Source organism: Plecotus auritus, assembly GCF_963455305.1.
Source record: "Plecotus auritus genome assembly, chromosome: 15".
NCBI classification, from domain to species: Eukaryota; Metazoa; Chordata; class Mammalia; order Chiroptera; family Vespertilionidae; genus Plecotus; species Plecotus auritus.
The window spans coordinates 9,530,237-9,549,084 of record NC_137781.1 but is presented as its reverse complement, the minus strand read 5'-3'; the positions used below and the strand labels follow the sequence as shown (position 1 = coordinate 9,549,084).

The 18,848-nt window shown below is 49.0% G+C and overlaps 1 protein-coding gene across 2 annotated transcripts in view; it reads right to left on the bottom strand.

Moving 5' to 3' along the window:
- The window catches only part of NR2F2 (nuclear receptor subfamily 2 group F member 2), a 224,928-nt gene that overhangs the window by 40,634 nt on the left and 165,446 nt on the right, over positions 1-18,848 (bottom strand). The window lies entirely within an intron of this gene.

Here is an 18,848-nt window from a genome sequence, read left to right as displayed (position 1 = left end):
CACATTTTAAAAATGTATTTTTATTGAATTCAGAGGAGAAAGGAAGGGGAGAGAGAAATAGAAACATCAATGATGAGAGAGAATCATTGACTGGCTGCCTCCTGCACGCCCCACACTGGGGGTCGAGCCCGCAACCCGGGCATGTGCCCTGACCGGGAATCAGACTGTGACCTCCTGGTTCATAGGTTGATGCGCAACCACTGAGTCAAGCCAGTCGGGTGTGGCTCTTTGTTTTTTTTTTTTAAACATTTAAATTTCTAAATTATTTGAAATTTATTCTAGTCTTTGTTAAATAAGAATCTCTTTTCGAAAATCCCTTTTTCTTACTGATCTCAATATTGTATGTCACTGGGCCTGTTTCCTTGTTTTTAAATTTTATGTCAACATCTTTTTGGTCTCATCACTCCGTTTGCCAAAACCCTCTTTTTTTGTTACAATTTATGAAGATGCTTTTGTATCTAGTAATGCAAATTCTTCCTCATTGCAGTTCACTTTCTGGATTATACTCCCTGTTTGTTAATCCGTAAGAACTTATCAAATCCCAAATAGAAGAGAATACAATTTATACACGAATATGTGGGAATTTGAGGTATTTTAATACTGAGTTTTCTCATGTAGAAATAAAGCATGCCTTTTCATTTCTTTCCATATAAACTTCTGTGCAGTTGTGGTTTCCCTATGGAATAGAGTCTCAAATTCTCAATATAGTCTTAAATTTATTCACTGCTACTGAGAGCAGAATTCCTCTATTAAATTTTATAAGTGTTTGCCGAGGGAAGGTATTCACTTAAGCATTTTTATTTTGTATTTGCCACTTTACTGGTTTCTTATTCAAATAGTTTGCCCGTTGATTCTAGCCATTCATTGTCATCTGCCAATAATGATACATTTGTCCCCTTCCTCTAAATCAGGGGTCCTCAAACCACGGCCCGCGGGCCACATGCGGCCCGCCGAGGACATTTACCCGGCCCGCTGGGTGCCGCTGCCTGTCCTGCTTAGCAGCCGACTCATCCTGGGCCCGCAGTGCGCATAGGAATTTGTTCATAGTTTTTTTTTTTAAAAACTATAGTCTGGCCCTCCAATGGTCTGAGGGATAGTGAACTGGCCCCCTGTTTAAAAAGTTTGAGGACCCCTACTCTAAATTATATAATTTCCCCATTTCCCCCCATCTTATAGCAAAAGATGAGAACTTGCAAATTGTTTAAAAATATTCTTTACTCAGAATGCCTCCAATACTTCACTACCAAGTATAATGGCATGATTACAATGTGTTTCTGAGAAGTTCTGGTTATTTTTCAAAGGTTTATTCTTTAAAAAAAATTATTTTTAGCCCTAACCAGTTTGGCTCAGTGGATAGAGCGTCGGCGTGCGGACTCATGGGTCCCGGGTTCGATTCCGGTCAAGGGCACGTACCTTGGTTGCGGGCACATCCCTGGTGGGGTGTGTGCAGGAGGCAGCTGATAAATGTTTCTCTCTCATTGATGTTTCTAACTCTCTCGCCCTCTCCCTTCCTCTCTGTAAAAAAAATCAATAAAATATACTAAAAATTATTTTTAATCGGTTTGAGAGAGAGTCACACACATCAATTGGTTGTTCCACTTATTGATGCATTCATTGATTGATCCTTGGATGTGCCCTGACCGGCGATCAAACCTGAAACCTTGGCGTAGTTGACGATGCTCTAACCAACTGGCCTAGCCGGCCAGGGCCTGAAAAGTTCTGACTTGTACAATGTGTTTTTGGCCTCAGATTTTTTTTTTAAAATATATTTTATTGATTTTTTACAGAGAGGAAGGGAGAGGGATAGAGAGTTAGAAACATCGATGAGAGAGAAACATCCATCAGCTGCCTCCTGCACACCTCCCACTGGGGATGTGCCCGCAACCAAGGTACGTGCCCTTGACCGGAATCGAACCTGGGACCCTTCAGTCCACAGGCCGATGCTCTATCCACTGAGCCAAACCGGTTTCGGCTGGCCTCAGATTTTAATCAGCCTCCCTGAATCCTCCGGCCACTGGGCCCCTGTCTATCTCCCAGGGGGCACAGCCCTTCTGCCCAGTATTGACGAATCTGACCCTTTTACCATATGAGAGTCCTATCTCTATACAGAAACCCCCATCACGTGCCCACTGATGCTTCCTGTCTAGTCGAAACCCCTCCGGTTTACTGTAGAAAGGCCCTCTTCCCATTCTCAGACCAGCACATTACAAATCGGAACCACAATGGTTTTATTTGTACATCAGATGCAACTGCAAGGCTATATTCTGCCAACTGAAAACTCCGATTTTTTTTATATATTTGCATTTTAACAAAATGCCAAACTATTTTCTCACATAGAAATTATCACTGCACTTGAGACGGCTGACTTTTTGCCAGCCCAAAGTAAAAATAACCGGTTTGATTTTGCCTGTGCCGTGCAGGCAGGATCGGTCCCATGGGTTGGAGTGGTTAGAACAATATGTGAACAGAGGTTGAGGAAGTTCGCCTTAGTGCCAAGTCACCTACGGGGAGGGGGAATGGTGTTGCGGTGGGCCAGACCTCATCAGGTGGGACTATGGACACAGCTCTGTGTCAGCCGAGCTTCGTGTCCTCATCTCTACACGGAGGCTCACCACCAGCCTTGGAAGCATAATGTAAGCCTGAGAGACCACGTGTGTCAGGCGTTTGTTAGGACACGTGGCACCTAGCAGGTGCACTAAGAGGACCTGTGGGCTCCTGGCTAGGTGTGACGGCAGGAATATGGGCCGTAATGTAGATAACAAAATGGAAGAAAGATAGCTTTCTCTACTATAACTTTCTACGGAGAATTAATCCCGTACATTAAAATACATAATATTTTTTTTTTCTGGTTAAACCTCACCCGAGGATATATTTCCATTGATTTTTAGGGAGAGTGGAAGAGAGAGGGAAAGACAAGAGAAACATCGATGTGAGAGAAACACATCGATTGGTTGCCTCCGACCAGGGCCAGGGAACCTGCAATTGTGGTATGTGCCCTTGACCAGAATCAAACCCACAAGCCTTCAGTCCTCGGGCTGATGCTCTATCCACTGAGCCAAACCGGCTAAGGCGAGACCTGCAGGATTTATCCAATGAGGTGCACTGCTAAGGGACTCCCTCTCACCCCTGCCTCTGCCCCACCTCCCCCCGATCCTCCTCTGTCAGGCTTGGCCTTGGCCGTGAATGCCAAGCATCACCGGACCCGGTTTCTGTCTCACATCCTGAGGGACCATGGTTTTGTCTTCCTCAGGGCGGGGGGACTGGAAAGACTCCTCATGTTGGATTATAATGAAAGAGTCACCGTGGCCATCAGCCTGGCATTTGAAAGCTTCCTTCTCAGCACGCCTTCATGTTTCCAATCTGTCAGCCTGGAAAACATCCTCACTGGCCTCACACTTAGGCCGTGACCAGGCTGTTTTCTTCTGTCTTCCCGGAAGCGAATAGAGTTGTTTTCTTTGGTCTTTCCGGAAGTGAAGATACAAACCTGGATTTTTTGGTTTTCACTTGGTGGGAGGTTTCGTGTTATTATAGTTTCAAATCAATTATCCTTTACTCCCCATTCCTCGTCTGCTGTTTATTTGATCTGCCCCGATGTCCCAGAGGGGCAGAATCAAGGCCCCATTTGGCTTTTATTAGCGTCGTCCGTTAATAGGTGTCCCATAATGCTTTACTTATTGTGTTAATTTTCTGTAGTTATGTCCAGAGGCAGCTTTCTGGAATATCACATAAAAAAAAAAATAGAGGATCTAACTTATTTCTTCTTTAATGGGTCCACTTACCATTTATAGTTTCAGTTAAGGTTATTGAACACTATTGATTTACAAGGTCACGGAAAATGTATATTCACGGCAGCTATTATTTGAAATAGACCTATGGTAAGCCTGAAAGTTCTACCAGTTGGTAAAGGCACGAATATGAACTTGAGTGTCTCGGTCGACACTGGTGTGTCACACCAGTTCTTTGTGCTGATTATGTCAAAGGCATGGACATGCGCTGTGCCGTGTATGACCTGCCAGTCACTGTGCTGGGTTGCAGAGGTGGCTAACTTCCGCCCCAGGGACCATTAGCCAGTTGCTTCTGGGAGTTTTGTGTTTTTTTTTTAAATAAATTTTTATTAATTTTGGAGAGGAAGGGACAGGGAGAGAGGAAGAGAAACATCAATGATGAGAGAGAATCATGGATGGGCTGCCTCCTGCACACCCCACACTGGGGATCGAGCCCACAGCGCGGCATGTGCCCTGACCGGGAATCGGACCGGGGACCTCCTGGTTCATAGGCTGATGCTCAACCACTGAGCCACACCATCCGGCTGTGGGAGTTTTAATGGTAATAATGTACCTTACATGATCATTAGTATCCATGGGAGTGGTCCTCAAATTACAACGGGGCGTCAGAGTGGGGCATAGGGATGAAGTAATTTGCCTGAAGAATAACAGAAGCGATATTAACTCAATGTGGTAGGTTGAGCCCGATGTTAGGGTGTGTTTCTCCTTATTTTTTTCAGCCTGAAATTCTTCATAATTCATGTGTATAAACGCTTGATTGTCAGTTCCCTGATGCTGAAGGATGAATACTATTCTTTATTTTGCATTCACAATGCCTGGCACAAGTACTCAACATTTAATAGATTTCCACTAAGTGTTTATGAAATGGAATAAAGATAGTTTGTTAATTAAAAAAGAGTTGTGGGCCCATCCAGCGTGGCTCAGTGGTTGAGCATCGATCTATGAACCGGGAGGTCATGATTCGATTCCCAGTCAGGGCACAAGCCCGGGTTACGGGCTCGATCCCCAGTGAGGGGTGTGCAGGAGGCAGCTGATCAGTGATTCTCATCATTCATGTTTCTATTTCTCTCTCCCTCTCTGAAATCAATAAAAATATACAAAAAAAACCAAACAAACAAAAGAAAACACACAATACATTCACTTCATCAAAGAGGGTGCATCAGTCCATCTGCCTATAGTTCCTTTCTGACAGTAACTCTGTCCGGAGCCTTTGGAAAGTGACATCGCCTACCCACACTCCTTTACGCAGTGAATAAACACGTGGGAACACGGCAGAATAAGGCGCACCGGTGAAAGTCCTATAACTGAAATCATTATTGCTTCAGACCCCATTGCTTTCCTCAGTCCGATCATAAATCAATGCTCTGCACAGGGAGGGTTGCACTAAAGTGCCGTTCAGTAGATTGGGCCCCTGAAGAGGCATGACGCAATCGGGAGGCTCCTGGAATGGACAAGACAGTGGTTTCTGAATGGATACACTGGTTCTTGCTTTTTTATCTTCCACTCAATTAAAAAAAAATATTCCCTGGTCTCTTCTTAGGAATGGCAGATCGGAGGTCTCTAACGGCCACGCCTGTCCCCCATTAAAAACATCTACTCCCGGGAACAGTTCCTATTGGGCATTTAATTGCTCTTTCTGGTTGGAGAGGAAAATGTGTTTTTCTCCTTCCTTTCTCGTTTTAATATATTTTGGTTGATTTCAGAGAGGAAGGGAGAGGGAGGGAGAGACAGAAACATCAATGACGAGAGAGAGTCATTGATCGGCTGCCTCCTGTACGCCCCCCTCCCACTGGGGATTGAGCCAGCAACCCGGGCATGTGCCCTGACTGGCAATCGAACCTTGAGCTCCTGGTTCATAGGTTGATGCTCAACCACTGAGTCAAGCCAGCCGGGCTTCCTTCCTTTCTTGACTGACTTTTCAGAAATCACCTACTTTATAAAGATGGAGCTGATTTTCAGTGGGTCAAGTATTTACACACGCGTGTGTGTGCGCGTACGAGGCCACAGAAACCTCCCCAGTCCTTTCCTCAGGAGAAGTCTACAAGGCAGGTGCTACGATGTCCCCTCCACAAAGAAAGCTGCGAGGCTCAGAGAGGCCGATCGCTTGCATAAGGTCACACAGCTAGCAAGCGATGGGAAGCTGTCATTCCTTCTGCATCCGGGTGTGCCGCGTACCAGGTGTGCAGAGAGCCACGGCGCCAGGACCAAACATCACGCCAGCGTCCCTGTGGGTGGAGGGATTCATTGTCTCCGCAGCACTAGAATCTGGACCAGGGGTCCTCAAACTTTTTAAACAGGGGGCCAGTTCACTGTCCCTCAGACTGTTGGAGGGCCGGACTATAGTTTAAAAAAAAAACTATGAACAAATTCCTATGAGCACTGCGGGCCCGGGACGCGTTGGCTGCTAAGCAGGACAGGCAGCGGCACCCGGCGGGCTGGATAAATGTCCTCGGCGGGCCGCCTGTGGCCCGCGGGCCGTAGTTTGAGGACCCCTGATTCTGGACTTTAGCAAATGACGCCACGCCACCCGCAAATGCAGAAAGGGCCCCACCACGGCTTGTGCCTTTTCGGCGAGCACTCCGTTGTGAAGGAGCCGGGAGCGGAGCTGAACTAGGCTCCTAAGTGACAGCAACTTACACGCGGTTTCTCACCAGAGACTTCGAAGTGGACGAGGAGGGAGGTCAGGCGTTGTCTGATTAGAACATGGCCACACAGATTTCAAACGCGGGGCTCCTCAGAACTTGCATCAAGAGAAAGAAGGGATGAGCCCTGGCCGGTTTGGCTCAGTGGGTAGAGCGTCGGCCTGCGGACTGAAGGGTCCCGGGTTCAATTCTGTCAAGGGCACGTACCTCGGTTGCAGGCCCCATCCCCATCCCTGGTCGGGGAGCACGTGGGAGGCAACCCATGGATGTGTCTCTTCCCATCCATGTGTCTCTCTCACATCGATGTTTCTCTCCCCCTCCCTTCCACTCCTCTAAAAAAATCAGGGGAGAAATATCCTTGGGAGAGAATTAACGACAACAGTAACAACAACAACCAACAAGAGGAAGAGGGGCCAGAAGGACATGGGTGTGGAAAGGGTGGACAAAGGCCCCTGTGGGTCCCCGGCAGTTAGAACACTGCCGGTGCAACCGTGTCCGTTCCCCGCCTTTCACGTGCCGTAAATTCACCACCAAACGCCAAGGTGTTCTCTTTCTTCTCTTTCCTTTTTTTCTCTCCCCACAAAACCGGGTATTATTCAGGTCTCTGGCAAAGCTGCCCAAACCAACGGCTCCTCCTGGGATTATCGCTCTCAGAGCTCAGGGATCGGGCGCATTGGGTTACACCGTCTATGTTCTGTGGTCAGAGGTGGGCTGTGCTGTTCCAGTGAATCCCCCTTCAAGAAAATATTTGTGCATTAGCCTCCCAGGCCCCATGTCCTCTGGGAATGGTCCTGCGTGCACGGTCCCCACGCCGGGGGCGGGCAGCTGGGTCGCCGGCCTTCCCGGGACCGCTGGCCATCTGCCAGGAAACCAGGAGCCATCCCTTCCCCTCTGTGGCTCCCCTCGCCAGGGAACTACACGGTGTGACTGCGGGTTGCATTTTGGAGACGGTAAGGGTTTGGAAGGAAACTGGCTGATGTTGAGGGAATAGACATTGGCACCATTCACACGATGTCTTTTTTTCGAGATCTGGAAACACCAACGCTTACTTGTTATTTCTGTTATTTTTTTCTCCCCCTTTTTATTCCTGGAAAATAGCAATTTCCATTGTTCACCCAGGCACGGTGAAACCGGTACTCATATGGCTGGGGTAGGGTATGTGGGCAATACCATTTCTGGAAACCCATTGGGCAGAGTGCATAAAGAGCCTGAACACTTTTTACAACCCTTGGCCAACTACTAGTAACTGTACTCCTGGGCATCCATTCTCAGGACCAAAAAATGATGCACAAAGATGTTCATTGGGCTATTGTTTACAGTAACTGGAAACTAAATATGAACCTAACAAGATGGGAAATGGAACTATAAAATATTTTCCTGATGTTGATTGCTATGTGAACGATGTAATAATATGAAAATTGGGAGTATATATATATATATATATATATATATATATATACTCCCAATGGTTATCAATATGTAGGCGAAATATGTACCATCCTAATAATAGGTAACGTATTATCTACTTAATCGATGATTGCTAGTGTGTCAAATACTTCATACTCACTGTCTCCTTTAATCTGCTCACCAGAGTAAGCCAGATTTTATTTTATCGCCATTTTATAGATGAGGAAAGGGAGTCACAAAAAGATTACACTGCTAGTTTGAACTTTGACCCAATCCTGATGGACTACGGAGCTGACGCTCGTAATTCCTCTGACTACGTGGTTCATTTGAAGTAAAAATCAAACATTAACCACCACCACCAAAACCCTAACCAAAACCAACTCCACACCCACCAACAAAAATCTGCCAATGCCCTAACCGGTTTGGCTGAGGGGGATAGAGCGTCGGCCTGCGGACTGAAGGGTCCCAGGTTCGATTCCGGTCAAGGGCACGTACCTTGGTTGCGGGCACATCCCCAGTAGGAGGTGTGCAGGAGGCAGCTGATCGATGTTTCTCTCTCATCGATGTTTCTAACTCTCTATCCCTCTCCCTTCCTCTCTGTAAAAAAATCAATAAAATATATATTAAAAAAAAAATCTGCCAAGTTCTACTTGATGATAATCACAGGAAAAAGCAAGGAGGAAAGCTCGCCCGGAGAAAGCAGCCGGCTTGCAAAGGCTTATCGAAGAGCAGCTGATAGAATGACAGGTTAGCTGTGTGAAGCAGCACTCACATGTTGTACGCTCTGTTCTCTGGGTGGGGATGGGGTGCTCTATGTGTGATCTTACACGGAGAGGATCTAATTCATATTACGCCGTCAATGTAAGGAAGCAAATCCTACACGCATATGGGGAGCACATTGTTCTGAACGACTTGAGACTTTTCCCGTGGACTGGGCCCCAGACCACTGGCTCTTAGCTTTTTCTGTGTGATAACGTATTTGAAAATATTAATGGCATCTATAGTCTCTTTCTCTCTCCCTCCCCCTCTCTCATTTCTGTCTCTCTCTCCAGAAAATAAAAGCACATCTATTAACATCAATACACCATTTTGTGGGATATCTGTTGACTTTTATTCAGGCATCTTTGAAATCTTTCGGATACACTGTTGGTTGTGACTTAAATGTCCCTTTTGCAGAATGTTCCTTTTTAAAAATATTTTTTATTGATTTCAGAGAGGAAGGGAGAGGGAGAGAGAGAGAGAGAAACAGCAATGGTGAGAGAGAATCATGGATCGGCTGCCTCCTGCACGCCCCACACTGGGGATCGAGCCCACAACCCAGGCATGTGCCCTGACTGGGAACTGAACTGTGACCTCCTGGTTCATAGGTCGATGCTCAACCACTGAGCCATGCCAGCCAGGAGTGAAATATCTCCATCATCAGCAAGAAGCACATTATTTCGACTATTTCTGTTTTCTGCTATTTAGAGTCCTTTCAGGCAAGAATCCCAGAAGGCTTTGTGTGATCCCCTCCCTCTTACTGGGGACTGCGCAACAGGAAGACAGAAATGCCACGTTCAAGCCCGTCCACACGGGGACGTCCCCTGGGCAGTGGTCTCTGCCTACGTTACCAATGAGCACGGAAAATAAAAAGCAAGAAAGAAAGAAAGGAAAAAAATAGCCACCACCCATCTGGCCAGCATCTGCACTGCTTTATGGCAGGGAAATGCCTTCCTCGCCCCGGCTGCTGACCAGCTATGCCCCGGAGCCTGGGACGGAGGACTCTTTGCCTGGTCACTCTTTAACCCAGACCGTGGGCCTGCCAACATCATTCCTATTCACATACATGTCTAATCCGCTCTTGAATCTTGCTGCGCTATTTGCCTCAATAATATCCCGCGGCAGTGAATTCCACAGGTAGATTATACGCCGTTTTAGAAAACCATTCGCTCTTATTCGTTTTAAATTTGTTACCTTTTAACATCACAAGATGGCCCTTGTTCTGGCAGTAAGCAGCCCAGGGCATGGCATTGCAAACGGCGCTTTAATTCGTTTCAGCACTTTCTTTGCCGTGATCCAAACCCGATCTCCTTTGTGTGTTTTCTTTTTTAAAATATATTTTTTACTGATTTCAGAGAAGAAAAAGGGAGAGGGAGAGAGAGAGAGAGGGACACATCAATGATAAGAGAGAATCACTGATCGGCTGCCTCCTGCACGCCCCCTACTGGGAATTGAGCCCACAACCTGGGTCTGTGCCCTTGATCAGAATCGAACCCGGGACCCTTCAGTCCACAGGCCGATGCTCTATCCACTGAGCCAAACCAGCTAGGGCTGTGTATTTTCTATTGGGCATATACACCCTTCCTTAAGTCAGACGATTGGTGTAAACACATAGTAGGACTGGAGAAAAGGCTCTCCTTGAGACAAGTAGTTACTGAGCACCTACTGTGTGCAAGAACTGTTTTATGTATTGGAGAGACAGCTTTGTTCTGAAGGAACTAATTTTATTTTCTTGTTTTAAAAAATATATTTTTATTGATTTCAGAGAGGAAAGGGGAGGGAGAGAGAGACAGAAATATCAGTGATGAGAGAGAATCACCGATCGGCTGCCTCCTGCACGCCCCACACTGGGGATGGAGCCCGCCACCCGGGCATGTGCCCTGACTGGGAATCGAACCGTGACCTCCTGGTTCATAGGTCGACGCTCAACCACTGAGCCACGCTGGCCAGGTTGAAGGAACTAATTTTCGACAGAGAAGACAAGCAGTAAAATAGTGAATAAAGATATAAACTACATGGCTTCGGATGGTCTTAAGGAATATTGGGAAATTAGAAATGGATGCAGGCTTTCTGGGAAAGGGGACAGTGGGCGGCATCGATGTGAAATCGCAGTAAAGGTGAACCCCGGCTTCCAGAAGCATGCCTGGCCCCAGCCCCGGCTCCATCATCATTCGCCGAGTGAAGGAATGAATCGAGGTTGAGGAGGAAAACCGTCGTTACAGAAATCGTTTAGTGAGTTACCCAAAGACCCAGGAGTAACACGGCTGGGGTCTCTGGGTTCTGTAGCTCTGAAGGCCGTTTGGAACTGAAAACACAACAACCAGGGATTTAGTTAATTAGACTCGGTTTCAAGACCTGCCCGCATCCCCAGCTGTCTGACCTTGGCCAAGGCACCGCATCTCTCGCCCAGGTGCTCTGTTCGTAGAAAGGGGAGGGGAGCGGCCTTCCTCCCGAGGGCTGGGAGGGCTGGAGGTCGAGTTGTGGGGCCGATCTTCATAAACGGCCAAATGGTGGAGAGACCGTCGTTTTTAGGGGAACCAGTTCTCAGAACTAGTTTCACCCTTTCTGTTCTGCTTCCTTCTTTTCTCTGCTCCCTACTGGACGCCCGCCTCCGTCTAAACCAGCCGTGGGCAAACTACGGCCCGCGGGCCGGATCCGGCTGTTCTATCCGGTTCTCTTGCTCTCCCCTCCGCTCCTTTACTTTGAATTTATATTAGTTCACACAAACACTCCATCCATGCTTTTGTTCCGGCCCTCCGGTCCAGTTTAAGAACCCATTGTGGCCCTCGAGTCAAAAAGTTTGCCCACCCCTGGTCTAAACTCATCAGCGGCATCATGGCACTTCGCTTTCCGCCCCCGAGGTGGCTTCAGCAGCGGGGATGGGCCTTCAGGACATTTTGGTACATTTCTTAAGAATTTTAAAAATGGGAACAGAAGGCACCATTGCCGGTTAAAACCGTGGACCGGTCTGGCTCAGTGGGTAGAGCGTTCAACCTGCGGACCAAAGGGTCCCGGGTTCGATTCCGGTCAAGGGCACGTACCTTGGTTGCAGGCTCCTCCCCGGTTTGGGCCCTGGTCGGGGCACGTGCAGGAGGCAACCAATCCGTGTGTTTCTCTCACATCGATGCTTCTGTCTCTCCCTCTCTCTTCCACTCTCCGTAAAAATCAATGGAAAAATATCCTCGGGGGAGGATTTAAAAACAAACAACAGTGGCCCGGAGGCCTGTTTCCAGTGTGATCACTTGCTTTTCTTCAGTTTACTGCTCACTCTCTGGGGCAGGATAACCTCCACCCCCCCCCCCCCACCACCACCACCATAGAGACAGCGGCCTGGCCTGCATTTCTGCGGGAATCGGCCCCACAGCGGACACTGGCTGGAATGCGCGGGTCACACGGCGGATGGCAGGTGCCGCTTCCTCCCGCTGCATCTGGTTATTTCTGTTTAAATGCCCCTTAATTCCCCTTTCTCCCCCGTGCAGGCAGTGTGAAGTGCTCAGCTCTGCATCGCAACGTCTTAGGAAGGCATTTCAAGGAATACAGGATCAGAATTGTTTGCGCGCATGGTTCACATTTACTGGCGAATGGCTCGGCCTCGGTGTCACCAAGTGGCTGCCAGCGAGGCTGCTCCGGGGAAAGTGAAATAGGAGAAGCTGCTCGTCGGTGCCCTCGCCAGCACTTCCTGTGCCCCGTTCCTCTCCTTGCAAACCACCCCCCCTCCTGCCCCGCGCAGCTCCCAGAGGCTGGCACGCCTTTGGCATGTCCATCTGAAGGCATTTCCTGGGTCCCCCACCCCGATCGGCCCCCAATGAAAACGAGGTGCGCTCGGGGATCAGTCTTCCCGGGATAATTTTAGAGCCTGCGGCAACTGGGCAGGGCGGCTATTTTGGGCTGTGGGGCTTCTCCTTGACCTGAGATGAGGTGACACCCGGGCGCGGCCGGCCTGGGCTGCTTCTCCTTCTCCGGGGCTCTCGGAGCGTGAGCAGGGCGGCCTCTTCCAAAGCAGCAGTGCCAGGGTGTGGGTGGTCGGTGCGCACCCACCGGGGGACAGCACAGGTGGGACGCACTCCCCTCCACGTGTGCGGGGACAATTTCTGGTCTGGTTTTTGCTGGCCCTCAGCCTCCAGGCTTGATCCGTTGCTCAGTGACCCGGGTCACCGCCTCTCTGAGCAAAGTGAGCCGGGCGGGCTCCAGGCCTCTGTGTGTGAGCAGCCCTCATCCAAGGCCTCTCTCTCTCTCTCTCTCTTTTGGTTAATCCTCACGCGAGGATATTTTCCCATTGATTTTTAGAGTGGAAGGGAGGGGGAGGAGGAGAGAGAGAGAAACATCGATGTGCTAGAGACACATTGATTGGTTGCCTCCCCAAATGCGTGTGTCCCCTCTGGGCCGGGGATCAAAGCTGCCCTTGACAGAGAATCCAACCAACATGCACAGGCCGATGCTCTAACCACTGACCCACGCCAGCCAGGCCTAAGGTCTCTCTCTTTTTTATAATATAATAGAAGCCCGATGCATGAAGATTCGTGCAACAATGGGCCTTCCTTTCCCTGGCTGCCAGCACTGCCTTCGCTCCGGCCACAGAGCCGCCTCTTTCCGCTCCGGCCCCGCCTTCCCACGCTGCCCAGAGGCCCTGAGCGGCTGGGCCAGTGCGGAACACCTGCATCATCGCCATGGCGATGACACAAGCATCCCACCCCGCCCCGGCCGCTTGGCGCCTGCATATGCAAATTAACCCACCATCTTCGTTGGGTTAGTTTGCATATTTATTCCTGACTGGCTGATGGGCGTCGCGAAGGTACGGTCAATTTGCATCTTTCTCTTTTATTAGTGTAGATTTTGATTGATTTCAGAGAGGAAGGGCGAGAGAGAGAGAGAGGAACATCAATGATGAGAGAGAAGCATGGACTGGCTGCCTCCTGCATGCCCCTTACTGGGGATCGAACCCACACACAGGCATGTGCCCTGACTGGGAATCAAACCATGACCTCCTGGTTCATAGGTCAATGCTCAACCACTGAGTCACCTCGGCCAGGCTGTACTCAATATCTTATTTTCCTGTCACCTGTGTCATTTCCCCTGACCTACCTTGGTGCCACCAACCTTTCTTTCAACTACATGCTTCCATAGTCCTAAATCTCTCAATCTTTTCATCTGGCCTGAACGTCACTCGATCCTTTCTGTGCATGAGAAGAATTACTTCTATTCTCCTTCCTGGTTTATTTGCTACTCCACTGACATTTTTTCAGTCCAGTGATCTCTCCCAGCCCTTCCCTGTCCACTCCTCACTTGAAGTATCTGTTTTCATTTCATTTTCCTTCTTATGGCCACTGTCTCTTGCCTTCTACAACCATCCTATCTAATAAAAGAGTAATATGCAAATTAACCACCACTCCGCTACACCCACCAGCCACGCCCACCAGCTATGCTCACCAGCCAATCAGGAGCGAGTATGCAAATTAACCCAACCAAGATGGCTGCAGCCATGGAGAGAGCAGGAGGGAGGCTTGGGTTTCCCCTGGGTCACTGGGGGGCGTGGCCGGCCTGCAAACCACCACAGGCCCCTCGCCCAGGCCGCCCCATGCCCCAAGGGAACCCCCACCCTGATCTGGGACACCCTTCAGGGCAAACCAGCTGGCCCCCACCTATGCACCAGGCCTCTATCCTATCTAATAAAAGAGTAATATGCAGATTGACCATCACTCCAACACACAAGATGGCTGCCCATGTGGTCAAAGATCCTGCCCCCATGTGGACACAAGATGGCCAGCAGGGCAGGGCAGTTGGGAGGGACCAGGCCTGCAAGGGAGGGCAGTTGGGGGCGGTCAGGCCAGCAGCGGAGGGCAGTTAGGGGCAATCAGGCTGGCAGGGGAGGGCAGTTAGGGGCAATGAGGCTGGCAGGGGAGGGCAGTTAGGGGCAATGAGGCCTGCAGGGGAGGACAGTTAGGGGCAAACAGGCTGGCAGGGGAGCAGTTAAGCATTAATCAGGCTGGCAGGGGAGTGGTTAGGGGGTGATCAGGCTGGCAGATGGAAGCAGTTAGGGGCAATCAGGAAGGCAGGCAGGCGAGCAGTTGGGAGCCAGCAGTCCTGGATTGTGAGAGGGCAGTCGGACATCCCTCGAGGGGTCCCAGATTGGAGAGGGTGCAGGCTGGGCTGAGGGACACACAGCCTCGTGCACTAATTTCGTGCACCGGGCCTCTAGTCTATAATAATAAAAGTGTAATATGCTAATTAGACCAGATGTCCTTCCAGATGAAGCCAGGGCTGCAAGGAAAGCCTGGGTGCTGGGTGCCAGAGGGAAGCCAGTGCCGGCAGCCGGGGGAAGGAAGTCCTACTCTTGTACGAATTTTGTGCATCGGGCCTCTAGTTTCTATATAATTGATTTCAGAGAGAAAGGGAAAGACAGAGAGAGAAACATCAATGATGGGAATCATTGATCAGCTGTCTCCTGCACACCCCACACGGGGGATGGAGCCCACAACCCGGGCATGTGCCCTGACCAGGAATCAAACCCTGACCTCCTGGTTCCTAGGTTGACACTCAACCACTGAGCCTCACAGGCCAGGCAAGAACCATTTCTTATATTCCATGTGGCTTACGTCTTTCTTTCTGCTCTGACTTGTCTTGTTTTAGGTGCTGTTTGCCCAGCCAAGTGTCACAGGGCAATGGGCCCTGGGGACCGAACACCCAGCATCTCCATCAGATGCAGCAGGGACACCCTCATGGCGGGGCCCGCACCACATCCAAGGACTTGTCAGTGGGGTTTGCCGTTTAGCTGCTAACCTTCCTTAGGTAAGCCTTTCCTACATCCCATCATCACTAAAGATACTTGTTCTCTTCATCCGGGCCTTCTGTCTCCAACTAGCACCCATTCTAGACATTCATTTTTTAATTTAAAAAATTATTTTTATTTTTAAAAATATATTTTTATTGACTTGAGAGGCAGGGAGAGGGAGAGAGAGAGAGAGAAACATCAATGATGAGGGAATCATTGATCAGCTTGCCTCCTGCACACCCCCTTCTGGGGATCGAGCCTGCAACCTGGGTATGTGCCCTTGACCGGAATCAAACCCAGGACTCTTCAGTCCGCAGGCTGACACTCTATCCACTGAGCCACACTGGCCAGGGCTTCAGACATTTGTTTCTGTCTCATCGTATCTTCTCCTTGATTACAACTGTGGTGACCGCGGATGTGCAAGGGGTCATGGGTGAGTGCTGCTTACGCCCTGGGGTTAAGTAGCTCTGAGTTCAAATGCTGCCCTGACACTGTTAGCCGTGTGATTCCGGCAAATTACTCAACACCTTATGTCTCATTTGTAAGATTGATACAACAATATGGTTAAGTGATATCGTGAACCTAACAATCCCAGCACATAATCTGTCATATAAGTAAGGGGTCAATAGATTTTGCCCATCATTAGTAGTCTCATCATCATAAGGCCTCTGCTATTGCTCACTTCATAGCCCTCATCATTCTCAACATTTAAAAAATATATATCCTTTTATTTCAGAGAGGAAGGGAGAGGGAGAGAGAGAAACATCAATGATGAGAGAGAGTCATTGATCGGCTGCCTCCTGCACGTCCCCTACTGGGGATAGAGCCCACAACCTGGGCATGTGCCCTTGACCGGAATCGAACCCGGGACCCTTCAGTCCACAGGCCGATGCTCTATCCACTGAGCCAAACCAGCGAGGGCCTTGATATACTTCACTGTTTTTGCATTGCTGAGCAGAGTACTTTTGTAAATGCACGAATCCCCAAGTGATCCCTCTCAGATCATTTCTCCTTACGTATGCATCCTAGAACTCGGAGGCAAAGTTAAAACACTTTTCCTTTTGAAAAGACGAATGTAATTTCTTGACACCATCTATCTGAGAACACGAAGCAAAGCAAGCCTGGGACGTTGTTTCGCAGAGGCAAACCCTTTAAGAGTCAATGTCACATTTACTGCTATAAAATATTTTTCTCTCTGTTAGACATCTGCTCCCCATTACACGCTGTATTGGGTACTTGAGTTCACCGGCCATTCTGCATACCAAGCAGCGCACATGTGAAATCCCACCGCCAGGGCTGGTGTGGTTCGGCCCGGGCCATTTTACTTGCGTTTATAACACAAGCCCTTCCATCACCACTTCTTCCCAATACGCTCTCGAGGCTGTTTCGTTTCCAACTTCCCGTAAGGACCCAATTGCCTACGTCTGGGAAATGAAGTTCCAAATGGGGGAGGCTTTGCTTTGCGTTCTCCTAAGATCCAACTGTCTCTAATCCAGCGTCGAAACCCGCGGAACGTCTAAACTCGAAGTCTCTACTTCCTAGTAACACTGACCCAGAAATGAGAAACACAATCCGGAATGTTTGCTAATGAGTCATGAATTTCACGATAATTGCTTCCATATTCACAGAGCTTCCCTAAACCGGCTAATCTTGACATATCCCGCAACAATCCCATGTGTTGTAAATGATTTTGTTTTATTTCTTAGGTTACTGTTAAAGGCTTATTTTATGGTTCATTTCGTTTTCTTAAAGGAAACCACACACACACACACACATACACACACACCCATTGGATGGAGCTTCGGGCTCAATCTGTATTTTTTTTTTTAAATAAAATAATTAAGAAACCAAAGGAGCCATCATCCTTTGCTTTGGAAATAACAATAAACACATTTAGGAAGAAGGTGGAAATGTGGTCTACCTTTCTTTTTTTAATATTTTTTAAAAATTGATTTCAGAGAGGTAGGGAGAGGGAGAGATAGAAACATCAACGATGAGAATCATGGGTCGGCCGCCTCCTGCACACCCCACACTGGGGATGGAGCCCACAACCTGGGCATGTGCCCTGATGGGCATGGAACCGTGACCGCCTGGTTCATAGGTGGACACTCAGCCACCGAGCCACGCCGGCCGGGGCAGTGTGATCTACTTTCAATTCGGGTCTCTGAGAATTAAAACCAGGATCGACGTCTCAGGAGGCAGCAAACCGCCCCTCACTTTCTGGACTTAAGAATCTGTAACTGAATGGATGGACGCCACCTGCATTCCGTACAGTAATAATGGAAAATTAAATGCGACTTTTAAAAACGGCTCACATTATCCAGTGATCTATGAGCACGATCCGACTTCAGCACTTCAGAGAGACTGATTCTAATTGCACGCCTCGGCCCATGGCAAGCATTAAAGGGCTGTCCAATCTTGCGGGCACTTTCTCTCTTCTGGGATGTTTTCACGTGAAATTGGCTTCGGAAGGAAGCTTTGTCCCCGCTACACAGAAGATAGTGCGGCGGGAATCTCTGGGTTCGGATGGAACCGGAGGTAATTATCGTTTCTTCTTCTTTGATTCATGAATCAATAAGCCAAATATTAAAAAAAAAAACAAAAAACATACACACACATTCTTGCATTTTCCTCCCTTTCCTTTACCAAGGGAGACTCTGCCTTTGCGGCTGGTGGATGGGATGCTGGGGAAGATGGCTGCCCTCCCCTAATGAGTGTTCCTAGCAATCAGCCAGGCATTCTTCCCCTGCACCTGGCTAGCCCGCTGCATCCTTCGCACGCCACCCTGGACCAGCCCGCGGCCGCTAAGGCGCCGACGCACTGCGGTACCCACGCCAGGCGCAGTTTCAGCAGGTTCCCAGGGACGCGGAGCCCCGGGGGCCCCTGAGCAGGCACAGTGGGGAGATGGGCCTAAGAGCACGCAGCTTCCAGAGAAGGAGGAAGACCGCGGGGACTGGCATTCCTGTTTTGAATCGGACTCGCTGTGCGGAGGAGCCACGGGCTTTCTCGTCGTGTTCATCATCCGGATTGCAGGAAGCTTATTAGCTGAATGGTGTTGGAATTTGCAGCTCTTTATGCAGGAGGAGTCCTCGTTGAACTTGAATGTTTAAGCACTTGCAGCTAAACTGAAATTTTAGCTTAATCTACATGCATATGGACTTCTATTTTTTTTTCCCCAATCCTCACCCAAGGATACTATTCTATTGATTTTTAGAGAGAAGAGGAAGGGAGGGGAGAGAGAGAGACCGGGGTGGGGTGGGGGGGGAGAGAGAGAGAGAGGAACATTGATGTGAGAAAGAAACATCAATCTGTTGCCTCCCACATGTGTCCCCACCGGTGTTGAAACCCACAACCTAGGTAGGTGCCCTGACTGAGAACTGAACCCACAACCCTTTGGGGCACGGGACAACACCCCAACCGACTGAGCCACCTGGCCAGGGCACATCTGAGTTTCTTGGGGGTTTCAGATCTCCCAGTAGCAGAAAA